Below are 13,994 nucleotides of genomic sequence, written 5' to 3' on the forward strand. Positions count from 1 at the left end.
AAGAAATTATGTTAGTTCAGCATGATTTGTTTTTGATGAGCCCATGTTGCCTACTATTTACAAGCTATTTTCCTCCAGGTGCTTACAAATTATCTGCTTTATTAATTGTTCTAGCAATTTATCAAGTATTGAGTTTATACTTATCAGTCAGTGAGGTTTTATCAAATAGCATGAAGTTAACTGCCCATCTTGAACATATTGTAAATAGGGATTTATAAAAATGATCTGCAGTTTAATTCCTTATCTAGATTAAGAGGGTTTTCTTTACTTTCAAAGTTAGGATTGATTTTACACTAAAAGGATATTTTTACCAATATGTAATAATATAATGAAATAACATCTGCCACAGAAGAGAACACTAAATTAAATCTTACTGTAATGCCTTGACCCCACCACACACCATCCACATGAGGACCTGTCTGCATGTCAGCTACTATTTCATTGCCCTACCCTTTTGCTGAAGTTTTCTGTGACACCTGAGCTATGACCTACAGAAATTGCTATCAGTCATCAGAGTATTCATCAGGGAAATCACCAATGTTTAAGGCCTGTAGTAGATATCAACTTCAGCCTGAGACGAATTGTGCCCTAGAATGCTCTACATCAATTATGAAGGGACCCAGCCTGACCTAGTCAGACATGAACACTTACCTTTGTTCTTCTTCTGAATTTCTAGTCACCCCGCTCAAAAGTTGAATGAACTTTCACATGGGGAGATTTATCCTATGCAACTCAGACACAAGACAGAGTTAGCTTTGCAGCTATGCTTTTCCCCTTCATTGATTCCAGAATATTGGGAACCCAGATGTGTAATGGAAGCACCCCTTGTTGGCAGTCAGATGGAATGTTTAAACTACTCTATCAGTAATCAAAAAGCCATTATTAAAGAGAACTGGGATTATTTCCTTAATTTCACTGTTATCAACTGCTTGGTGAGAGCTCTAGGTCCTGATTTAAGTAACATTTAATTAGCACTGTTGCAGAGAGGTAAAACATTTCTGAAGTAAATTAAATTGCATCTGTTCAAACTACCTGTGATTTTGTCTTTGTTATATTTTCTTAGTATAAATCAGTCAAAGCTGATTTTAACTGTCAGAACGACAAGAAATGCTTCTGTACTGTAAGTAAAATAGATTGAGTGATGTTTTCACTCCTCCCACTAGTTATTTAGCAAGATTTTACAAACAAAACCTTGCTCCCTCTTTATCAAAAGGATGCCTTGCAAGAACTGTAGGAAAATAGTTAAGTGCTAAAAGCAAAGATCTTGAATCTGTTAGCTACAAAGGCTTTAGGAAGAAATATGAAAAGAAGAAGTATGGTACTATGCCCATTAGAAAACCAAGTCATTGATTCAGTGTCATAAAAAGGGCCTCAGCATTTTGGAAGCAAGATCTGACAAGGAAAAGAAAATTCTAGGGCTTGAGGATGAAATATTTACAGAAAACCATACTTATTTCCACTTTTTCAGGCAAAATCAAGGCATATGTTGGTTCTGTTTTGTTTATTTTTTCTTTTAGTTTCTTCTGTTTTCTATTATTTCTTCTCACCTTGCCATAGAACAAGCATAGAAGAGCAATGGCAAGAAATACCTCTATTGGATTTTAAGGCAGTTAACCACAGCTAATATGACCAGGCTGTCATATTCATAGAATCACAGAATCATAGGATGGGTTGGGTTGAAAAGAAACCTTAAAGATCATCTAGTTCCAACCCCCGGCCATGGGCAGGGACACCTTCCACTAGACTAGGGTGCTCAAAACCACATCCGGCTTGGCCTTGAACACTTCCAGGGATGGAGCACCCACAGCTTCTCTGGGCAGCCTGTTTCAGTGCCTCACCACCTGCATAGTGAATAATTTATTTGTTATACCTAATATAAATCAACCCTCTTTCAGTTTAAAACCATTACCCCCTGTCTTGTTACTAGGCCCTTGTAAAAAGTCCGTCTCCAGCTTTCTTGTAGGTCCCCTTTAGGTAATACAAGGCTCCTATAAGGTCTCCCTGGAGCCTTCTCTTCTCCAGGCTGAACATTCTCAACTCTCTCAGCCTTTCTTCGCAGAAGAGGTGCTCCAGCCCTCTGACCATCTTCATGACCCTTCCCTGCATTTGCTCATCATATAATGAGAGAAATATTCTTCATGTGGCAATGCCCTTTCTAAGAAACCTTAGTCATTGTTTCTATGATGGAGTACATGTGCAGTACTTTTTTTTTTTTTTTTTTTTAATTTAATATCCACAGAGGCATAAAAGACACAGAAATTTACAAGCAAAATTACTGAAAGGACAATAGACATTCTTATAAAGTCATGGAAAGAGTATTCCAATTCCCCTTTTCCATAATAGAAATGGAGTATCATGGATTTAAATTGAGTAGTAAACTTCTAAGGTTACTATACTCCATTCAGATTATTTTCGACTTTCAAAAAATCCCATCGCTTTTCTCAATATTGAAGGAAGTCTTTTTGTCCTTACTATAAAAGATATTTAAATAGGAGACCTACATTTTTATGTTGGCAGACAGGTTCAGCTTGCTGTAATATTTCCAGCTCACCCAGGATGTGTTACATTAATTTCTCTGGGGCAACTGTGTCCACAATTACGTTGAGAAATGACCTGTGGATTTTTTTTTTCTTTGTTATTTTTAGTATTTGAGAACTATTCAGATTGTTAGCTCCTTCAGTATGAAAACCTGGTGAAAAGTGGGGTTTGAATGCAAACCGAGCATGGAAATTTTACATTAGAGTTCTTCACCAGCAGAGGTGAAAGTGAACTCTTCCCAGGCTTGTCTTCTCCCTTGTTTTACTTTCTTCCTCTTGATTTGCTCCTGAGGGAAAAAGAGAGGGAGGAAAAGGTCATGGCAGCTCTGTATACATTCCCAATCAACCTGCTTCTGACATGCATCAAAAAACAGACAAGAATCCAAACACAAAGGTACCAGCCATAAAGCTACCTTCACTTTTCATCATTCCTTCACCATTAAAAGCTCCATCCAAGATCTGAGCTCGCCTTGTGGAACAGCTTATTCTGTTTTATTTTTTTTCTTCTGTTTCCAGCTTGTATTTCTTAGATTTCCTCTCCTTCCACTAGTATGCATTGATGTTGTCACTTAATTATCAAGATAAAAAGACTTTTAATTTCTTTCTTAAAATATCTGATTCTTCTCTCTTCTGCATTACAGTTGGTAATTTCCATTGGTACAAAGAGGGTGTAAAATGCTGCCAAATATATATTAAGTTACTAGCAGAGTGTATCTATGACAGTACTGCAGCTCTCCCAAGAAAAAATGATTGTTTGGAAAGACCATTTCCTAAAAAAAAAAAGAAAAAAAGAAAAAATAATAATAATATAGCAAAAAACAAATTAAGAAAGAAGAAATCAGATGTGAAAAACAGAAGAAAATACTAATCTAATCCGCACATTGATCTAAATTTTATCTAGACTCAGCAATATTTCCGTATTTATTACAGATGTGATCTTTTTTCAGTCTCACAAAGCATCTCATAGCCTTAGCCAGTTTAGAACTTCTTCTCAGGTTGATAGATGTATACATACTTAAAGTCAGCAATGCATAAAATTTACATATAAATGCTGATGCATCATAAATCCTTTAATATTCACATTTCTCTGTAACCATTTTGAGACTATAAAAAAGAAGACATATTAGCAGAGAAAAAAATGCTGTTATGAAGAGTCATTTACTGCTAGATGCAAAAGAAATAAAACACAATCTGGTTTTGGCTCTAGAAACCTTACAATTCTTTGGACTTTGAGAGAACAGTGCACACATTTTATTCAGACAAAAATTTAATTGGCTTACATGTCTTTTAATGATTATGCAGTAAACTGTTTAAACTTGAATTACTGTTATATCATCCTCTAAAATGGGGAGAATTATCTGACAAAATACAGATATGTACAGTGGAATGACTTAATGAAACCTTGAGAACTGGAAAATTTTAAATCAATCAATAGAATCATAGAACAACCCAAGTTGAAAAGGACATCAAAAACCCTCTTATAAGCAATATCTTCTATCTTAAACCTGATGCCTAAAATAAGTCAGATGAATAACATCCTAAAAATGTCTCTTGTTCCCTACTGCAGTCCTGAATACCAGCACAAATAGTACATAGATCCTCTGAGACCAATAAAGTTTTAATAATACAAAAAAAAAAAAACAAAAACAAACCTACTGACGCTTATAGTCTATTTATGTTACCTTAAATTACCATAGTTAATGCCTGACACAACTTAACTGAAAAGTAATTTGTTATTTTTTGATTTTTTTGATGTTTAGAAAAAACTTGTTTAAAGCAACAGTGGGTGGCTGTGTTGGAAGTTCTTCTCAAAACAGGAAGTCCCCATGGCAAATTTTGAAACATTAAAACTTCATTTTCTCTGTGAAAAGTCTATTTGAGTATTTTTTAATGTTATAATAAGTTTTCCCAACAGAAAATGAAGCTTTTAAGCCTTACTAAAACATTAATGGAGGCTTTTTACCCAGAGGTATAGAGTCCAAACTATACATGGAAGAGTTTGATTCTCCATGGCCTTGTGTATTAAGCTTCAAAGTTCCAGTTGAGTACCTTTACACTTTTCAGGTAGTGTAATTATGTTCCATATATTCTTTAAGGCCACTTCTCACAGAAAAAAAAAAAAAAAAGAAAAAAGAAAAAAAAGAAAAAAAGAAGTGTAACTCAGTTTAAAATATTATCAAGGACAAATGTACCATTTCATGATGTCTTCGTACTTCTTTGAAAAACTACAGAAGATAAAAAGTAGAAAACAATGAGGTACTAAGCCAGTAAATTTGAATCTTGTTTCACTTATATCTCTAGTCTCAGCAGAAATCCTCTTTCCTTGTATATGTGTAATTGTGAGGAAATTAATACGTTTTAATATCATCTAGAAAAACACCAGATCTGTGAAAGTGTGACTGTTGCAGATGCAGAGACAGCCTTCTAATTATGCCAGATGAGTTAAAGAATTGCTCCAGGAAGATGAAAAAGATGTTATCATCACTCATCCCATTCTCATTGCTGCTCTATACTAGAATCTGTGTAGGAGGAAGTCATGTTTTCAACTGTGTATCTACTTGTGGTCCGTTATCTACAGTGGTCCTGGAGGTACTTCTAGGGGAACTAAGAAAAATGGCTGGAAAGACAAATATCGTACATCCTCTATAGCAAATAAAGTAGATTTCTAAATTGATCTGTGTCACCCAGAAATCACAAAAGCTTGGAAACTCATCATACAGATAGATAGATAGATAGATAGAAAATTATGGTCAGCATGGTTACGGCATGCTATGTAGAACTTGCCATCTCCAGGAGATATGGGTCCAGCTGCAGTGTCCCAAAGGGTCCTCACAATGCAACACTGAGTCTGCAAAGGGTACACAGTAATTGGTTTAGGAAATCAAGTGTTCACAATGGTGTTGTATGGCACCAGCAACAAGTGTGATTCAATGCATAAAGCTAAAACTGGACTAGTATAATGTTGGTAAAGACTTGAGCTTGTTGGATGTGGATACTCCTTTTGTTCTGAAATATTTATGCAGCTAGTCCTATATAATCAGCTAGGTTTTCAAGATAGAAGTCAGAAGGTATAAGCTTAGTGTGTAGTTAAATAATTTTTTGTCTGCTGCATCATCTAGGTTTGAAAACACTGAGTAACAAACTAACATTGTCTTCAAGACAATGTTTATCACATTGCACAAACAGAATGACAGGCCAGCATCATTAAAGGGGAAAAGAAAAACAGCAAGACTATAGCCTGCTACTAGGTCAAGTAGTTCTTTTTTTTTTTTTTTAACATTTCCCATTTAAGTAATTTATCTTTCTGACCCAAAGATGCAAAGCACCTCCTGAAGACTGAGAAAAGCTAGAAGGGAGTAAGCAACTGATCAACTGAAATAAATCCCTTAAAAAAAGGACTTTGGTGTTGCTTTTCATATTAGGAAACTATGAAAAATACTTTAGAGCCAGTTTTTCTCTCACTGTAGTAAACAGGAGTCTTCACATTGGCTTTGGAATGCATAACTTTGTCTCAGCTGCTTTCTTTTTAAGAATAAAATAATTCATTTATTTGCATATCTCTTGTTTTCCAGAGGGATAAGACTCTATTATGGAATGTTTTGAAATTAGCTTCTTTCCATGAGACTGTTGATGAATATACATATCTGTATGCCTAACAGCTAACTCTACAAAGAGGTAGCTGATTCTTCACTCCTTCATACCAAATAGTAAGAATCCGAAAATTTGTTGAAATAAATAGTATCATGCCAAAATAGAACTGACATAGTAGAGAATCATAATCTCTCAGACTTTATGGATACCCACTTACCCTGCTAAGGAACTGTAAAATGTTGCAAATATGATTTAAGAGCCTTTTCCCCCTTGTTTTCTACTAGTGCAAGTGGCAAAAGAATGGGGACATGCTCTAGTGAGCACGCCTCTTGTGTTCATCCATTTCTTGTTCAAAACTTTCCACAGTTTGCACTCAATGCACATGCCTGAGATTGACAACATTGTTCCTCACACAATGGAAAGTTCAGTGATTCTTGCTGGTTCATGAACTGTTCATACCACTTCCTGATTAATATCTAGTCAGCATTGCATCTTAAAATTACTACACAGTAAAACTATTCAGCTTTAGGTAGTCTGGGGAACAAAACTTTTATCACCTCTGGAGCTCACCTGAAAAGGTCAACCTCCTGCTCAAAGCAATTTCAACATCAAAGTTAGGTCAGATTTGTCTGGGTTTTGTCCAGTTAAGTGTTGAAAGGGAGAAGATACTACAGACTCTGACGGCAACCTGTTCCAGTGCTCAATCACCTATACTGTGACAATTATATCCATTACATTCAGTCATCATCTGCCTTGCAGAAACTTCTAACTGTTACCTTTTTTTGCTGTGCAGCTTCAAAAGTCTTTCACTTTCACTGCTTTATAGCCATCCTTTATGGCTATAATGTCGCGGTTGAGACGGACAAATGACACGGACCAAGTTCTTTCAAGATGAAAGTAATAGATGCCATTTATTGCTACAAGTGCATTTTTATACAATTCTACCAGTTCATGTGTCTTTTCACTATTGGTTACAAGTTACAGCACTAACATCTCATTGGTTAATTCTTCTATCATCCATGTTATTCTTCTATCCCCTTCTCTCTCACGGGTACATCTCTTCTCTCTCCGGATACTCCTTTACTCCCATCCTTCTCAAGGGTAAATCTTAATATCTCAAGGCTGATCTCTACTCTCATACTTTCTGTCAAGGATTCCACAGACCCGCTGCAGTTTCCCACACTATAAAGCCATAAAGAGAGAATATTGAAGAGAGAATGTCAGATCCTCTTCTCCTCTCCATTCTCCCAGGTTGTTTGCTTCACTCTTCACCATCTTCAAGTCAAAGTCCATGAGTTCCAGCCCCCTGGCCACCTTAGTGCCCTCATCCGAACTCTATTGTGTCACTCTTTCTGGTGAGCCCAAAAGTGGACACAATATTCTAGATATGGTCTCAGAAGCGTTGAAAAGAATAATCAATTCCTTCAACCTGTTTGCTGCACTAACCAGAGTGTAGTTAGCCTCCGTCACTACAAGACCACATTGTTGGTTGTTCTCCACTGGACATTTTTCAGTTTGCAATCCATCAGACCCCTAAATTCCCATCTTTTACTCCAAAGGTGCTTTGTAAATAATTAACCCCAGCTTGTTCAGTTGTAAGGTGTTATTCTGTCCCAAATGCAAGAATTTGCATTTAATATTGTTGAACTTCATGAGGTTTCTGTCAGCCCATTTCTATATACTGTGGAGATCCTTTTGAGTGTTGGACCCTGACGTATAGCTTGCTGTCCTCCATCTTGGAGTCTTTGAAGAATTTACTGAGGTGCCTGGTTTTCTGTGGCAAAGGTCCCCAGTGAAGATGTTAGACAGTACCAGGCCCACAACTTACCCCAGGGAACACTACTCATAAGTGACTGCCAGTTAAACTTGGAACAGTTGATTGCTACACTTGAGCATAGTTAGTTTTTCACCCACTTTGGGTGCAAGTCCTTATTGCCTCATCTTGCCTAAGAAAATATAATAGCAATATGTCAAATGTCTCACTAAAGTTGAGATGAATAACAACAACTCTCTCCCTGTCTAGCCATTTAATCACTGTTCTGGTTGGTCAGGCATGATTTGTCCTTTGATAAATACTTGCTGGTAGTTCCAAGCCATCTTCTTGCACTTCATGTGCCTGGACTAGTTTTCAGAAGGATTTGAACATTACATATATTAGGCTGACCAGCCTGTAGTCCTCTAAATCTTCCTAGTGTCCTTTTCAAAGGTGATTATGATGTGCTTTTTTGCAGGCATCAAGGCATCACCTCAATTGCCACAGTGATGTCTGTCAGCTTTGTCAGCATCCTTGAATATATCTCATCCATCAAAGGACTCTGATTATTAAGTTGTCCCATCCATTTAGGAGAACGCCTACAGTATATCTGGTCTTCTTTTCCTGATGATGTACTTAAAGAAATCTTTGTTGTCTTTCACAGATGCTTCCCAGCTTCAGCTGCAGTTGAAATTTGGCTTTTCTTAATTCCATCACTGTTTGCATGGGCAATGCTTCCATAATGCTCTGAGACATCCTGTACCCACTTATAACCTTTCTTAAGTTTCTGTCTTGTGTCTGAATCTAGCCTGGAGCTTCCTGCTAAGCTAAGCTGGGCTTTTGTTATACCAGCTTAATTTTGTATCCATAGAGGTGAACTATTCTTGTGCTTTGAGGAGGTTATCTATTCCAAAGACCCTTACAGCTCTGAAAACAAGAATATGAACTTCTGTAAGAGCCATTCAAAAAAGACAAGTTGCACAGTTGGAGACAGCTGACATTATCACTACTTCTCCACATTGAGCGTTACAACCTATCCTCATTTAAAAGCTAAAGTAGGAAAACAAACAAACAAACAAAACAACAAATCACAAAGTATTCATAAAACAAATAAAATAAAATTGAGTGTAACTTAGTTTGTGACCTAAATCAGGAAAGAATTATTAGTCAGGCTGTTTCAGGGGTCTTTCTAGTTTACAATAATTCCATGTAGGAAAAACTAAATCCTGTTCTATTTGTAACTCTTCAGACACTTGAAATATCAGTACACTGAATTCATGTTTCTGATCCAGATCTCCCAGTCCTTCCTCTAAGCGATCTTTCTGTTTGTTGGACCTTATCTTTGACTATCTCTCATACTTGCCACCATTGCTATCAACCTCAATACCCCAGATGCCAACTTCAGCAGAACATCTGTAGAACTCCTTCAGTGGAATATGAGATAAAGATCTCTTTCAACGCTTGAAATCCCATTTTTTTTCTACAACACTGTAGGGTATTAGCTAAATAAGGCAGTAATTGATGTGGGTTTTTTTCCTTTGTGTTTTGTTGGTGGTAGTGGTGGTGTTGTTGTTTTGTTTTTTTTTTTAATACATATTACATCAGAATTTTAGCTCTAGATGAGTAACTGTATTACCTCACTGTGATATACAACCCATTCTCCCACAGCCTTTGCCACTTGCCTTATTTATTACTCAGGAAGACACATTTCAAATCTCTGTGCAAACTCAGTTCAGGGATCACTTCTATTAAGTTTTATGGTGCTTTCCACAAAAAAGAGAGGGATTATTCTGAAGGAAAAGCTGTGGCAGCACAAGCATATTGACAGATAATCTGTCAATAGAATTGCTGGGAGCCCTCAAATTAAATGAATATTCACTAAGGGCAATTTTCTCACACTTGCCTTTGGCATTTTCATGCCTGAAAAGTAGGCATCTGGCACAGTGTGACACTCTCTTATAGACAATTTGTCTTTTCATGAATAAAAAAGAATAAAAATGGACTGGCTGGTTAAGTTGTTTGGGCTTGAGGAAAAAAGGCTTCCCCCAGTTTCTAGGACAGAAGCAGAAATTGTGAGATATTCCTTTGAAAAAGCTTATCTATTAGATTTAACATCTTTCACTTAAAAAAAACCCCTCTTGTGTCAGTTGAATTTCAAGATAAGATATCTTTGTAAAACCTATATGATGCATGCATCACACAGAGGGATGCTAACAAATGAAAAATAAGAACTCCTTAATGCACTCTGTATCAGCTAGATGCAGTCAATGTATTACCACCTACAGCAAGGCTAATGGAGGTATTGTTATAATGATCATGACTGTGATCTTAGATATTTAATCACTTACACAGAAGTGAGAATATATTAAAACTGTTCACCTGTGTCCAGGTGAATGGTGACCCAGTATATTTGTTCAGAATATACGAAAGGAAATATGTTCGGATAGTGAGATACAGCACTCAAAAAAGCATTAAGACAGTTGATCAGTGACTTTGCTACTAGATGCAGCATGTAATAAAAAAAAAAAACAAAACAAAACCAAAAAACCCACTGATATAGTCTTTGTGAAAGCTTATGTTGCATTCTAGGTTGTTTCAGTATCCCAAAACTGAAAGAGATATAGGGGTACCTTTTCCCTGTAGCTAACAGTTTAAAGAATTCATTGTAGGAATAAGGAATTCCACAGTTCAGCAATCATCAATTGCAGAGAATAAGAAAGCAGTAAAATCATTGAAGGGGGAAAGAAATGCAGAACATAGCAATAGTGACCTCTTCATCAGAAAGTCTTGACAAAAGTACTAAGATTTAAAGAACATTGCTTCTATCATATATTGTTCAGTGCATTAAAAATAACTGAAAAATATGAACTACTTAAGACATTTCCTATATTTGACTGCTTATTCTCAGCCTTGTCTTATTACTTCTCATTTATGATTGCTTCTTTTTCATCCTAAAATAACTCAGTGGGAATGTCTTGCACAAAATGTCCTTATAGGTTTCCTCTTTCTTTTTTTTTTTTTTCCTAGAGTTATTAGTCTGATGTTTTACTTTTTTGTTTGTTCCCTAGGTTGATGACACATCACCAGTTAGTGCTACATTGGCTTTTTAAACGTGAAATAGTTTGACTGCTCAATCTTTTAGACAGATTTAAGCAATAACACAGGTCAACAAATCTCTGTTCCAGTGGTTTTTAAGACACCATCACCTGTGATAGATTAGTTTAGCTGTACATCCTAATATAAGTTTTTTTCTTCCACGAAAAAATAGAGGACACAAAGTGTAAGAAGAAAAAAGTCTCATTTAAAAATAAAAGTTCTGTTTAAAATAGAGCAGAAATTCTATAATATAATAGAGCTATTTTATAGTGCACCTTGTCTATAAGACCAATTCCTTTGAGAGCTTGTAGCCACTGAGACCACATTTTGCCTTCAGACACCCACATGCTTTCCAAACTGAATTAAGTTTGAAAAATCATCTGCATTTTTGAGGATTTTCTTGGCCCAAATAAATGAATATTTATGATTTCTTTCTTATAATGTTTCAACATGGACCCAAAACATTAACTTTTTCATGGTTATGAATAAATAATATTCAAGTCTTTTAGGTTACTTGTTGTTACTTTTGGAAAGTCTTCAGAGCTTATCTCATCGTTAAAAATAAGAAATACTGATAACCAGGCAAAAGATTAAGGAAATTAGCTTAGCAATAAATTATATCTAATTTATATATCTATTTTTAAAGTATGAAAGAAAATAAAATCCTAGATATTTTTGTGGTCATGTCACTTGTTTTCCTTTTCTTTATCTTTTTTTCCACTTTACTAAAATGTTCTGAAAAGAATTATCATGGGAGGAGGTTTGAAGTTACGTTATCATCTTCCTTGAGACCAAATTTCTTTGAAAATAATGGATAAGTATTGGTTTACATGAGTGATAGAATCTACAGAATAAATTTTTATCAGGTACTTTTTCTTCTATCAGTACTTAAGCTTCTGTATTTTTTAAGTGTGTTGATCAATTCTCCTTATTATAGTAATCATCACTGATATGAGAATTTCAGCTTGAGAGTATTACATTTTTTCCCCTTCCCTTCCCTTCCCTTCCCTTCCCTTCCCTTCCCTTCCCTTCCCTTCCCTTCCCTTCCCTTCCCTTCCCTTCCCTTCCCTTCCCTTCCCTTCCCTTCCCTTCCCTGCCCTTCCCTTCCCTTCCCTTCCCTTCCCTTCCCTTCCCTTCCCTTCCCTTCCCTTCCCTTCCCTTCCCTTCCCTTCCCTTCCCTTCCCTTCCCTTCCCTTCCCTTCCGATCATCTCTATATATGGCTTCACAATAACTCAGCTTGATGACTTCTGCTTATCATTCTTTTTTCTGTTAAGTACAGCATATTTCTCTATTATGACTGCTATAAATCTGATGCAACGATAGTTATCTCTTACCTGTTGCTTACATTTCCTTGTATTGCCCTCACAATGGTTTTATTGTACATCATTAATGCTTATTCACATTCCTCAAACCTAGTATTGTTGCTCAGTAGCATGGCTGGGGTTATAATGAAATTGGCTCTGCAATTTGGTTACAAACTGACTATTTCTCTGAAAGCACAGCTGCAAATATGGTTGTTGAATGGCTGGGAGGGTTCTGTACTTAAATGGTTCTGGATCTACTGAAGTCAGACTGCAGATGCCCTCTTCACTGGAAGTTTCTCGGTCCACAAATATACTTCTGTTTTTCAAATTAGTATCTTCAAAAGTTTACGTGAAAATACTGTCTTTTATTTTTTTTTTTTTTTTTCCATCTGCTTTCCTACCCTTAGTAAGCTCAAGAGAATCTAGCAGAGGATAACATTCTCAAAGGTAATATTTTCCCTATAAATACTTCGAAGATAGGCTTCCAAAGCAGAACAGAGGTATCCATTGATGGACAGGCTACAGCACTGATTTTATACCAAAATTGTTTGATCTCTCCAATTCATATACTTGTATCTCTGGACCAGAAAGCACATTTACGCAGTTAGGGACATGGGAGGAAACTAGGGAAACTACCTTAAGAACTGCTTCTGGAACATTTGGGGAAAACAGGCTGAGGAAAGGAGGGTACTTTGAAACATGGGGAATATATGAAATTATCTTTCTGTTGACTACGGAGTTACTGAGGAGGAAAGGGGAAACAAAACAAATTCTGATGAATATAAAGGAGAAACTTGAATGGGATACGGTCTATTACACAGAGAATGTGTGGGGCACATAGGATCAAAAACTGAATTTCATCAATTCAGTGCCTCGCTGAATTAATTTCGCTGGTTGCTATGTTGGCCTAGGGTACTTGTAGTATCTCAACACACAGTAGCTTCATTTCTCACTGTTCTAGAGAAAAAAGGAATAAAATTTACCTATATTTCTGTCAACGATTTCATTTTTTTTCTTAATTCATGCTTAATTCACAGTAAAACCTACATCAAATTTTCTGCTTTTTTGTGTTTTCCACTTATTTGACCCTGAATTTTGTATTATTGCTTTGTGTGCTTGCCTGCATTACTGTTCTTGTTGTTCTTCTTATAATTCTTTAATTTAGATGCCCTTGCCTTATTTAATATTAGATTGTGTGAGAAACAGATGCATACTGTCGCAGTGGCATCAGATGTTCCACCATTAATTATTTCTTAAAAATGTAGCTAAATTCTGGAACTCTAAATCAGAAATTTGAGTAATTAATGCTGCTTTGCTTCTTCATTTCAGTTGAAAAAAATCAAGATAACCCACAAAAACAAATACAAACAAAAAAAAAAAACCTAAACAAATAAGCAAAAACACAAAAAACAAAACCACAAACAAAAATGTAACAAACGAATGCCAAACAAGTAAAAACATGAAAAAACACAAACTCCACAAGACAACCAAAACTTACCACTTGAATCTCAGGGAGAGAAAATCCTTTCAAATGCTTTTATTGTCTGTTTGAATGTCTCTGAGCTTTTGTCAAACTCAGTTCTCTTCCCATTGATGCTTCTGCGAAGAGATTGAATTCTTACATTCATTGCTTCCAGGCATAGGTATGGTTTCTTATCTGGAATATTAACACTGTTAATGGTATGGGTCCCTTGGTCTGTTTCTGTCCACTG

This window comes from Columba livia, chromosome 1 (genome assembly GCF_036013475.1).
Source record: "Columba livia isolate bColLiv1 breed racing homer chromosome 1, bColLiv1.pat.W.v2, whole genome shotgun sequence".
In the NCBI taxonomy this organism is placed as follows: Eukaryota; Metazoa; Chordata; class Aves; order Columbiformes; family Columbidae; genus Columba; species Columba livia.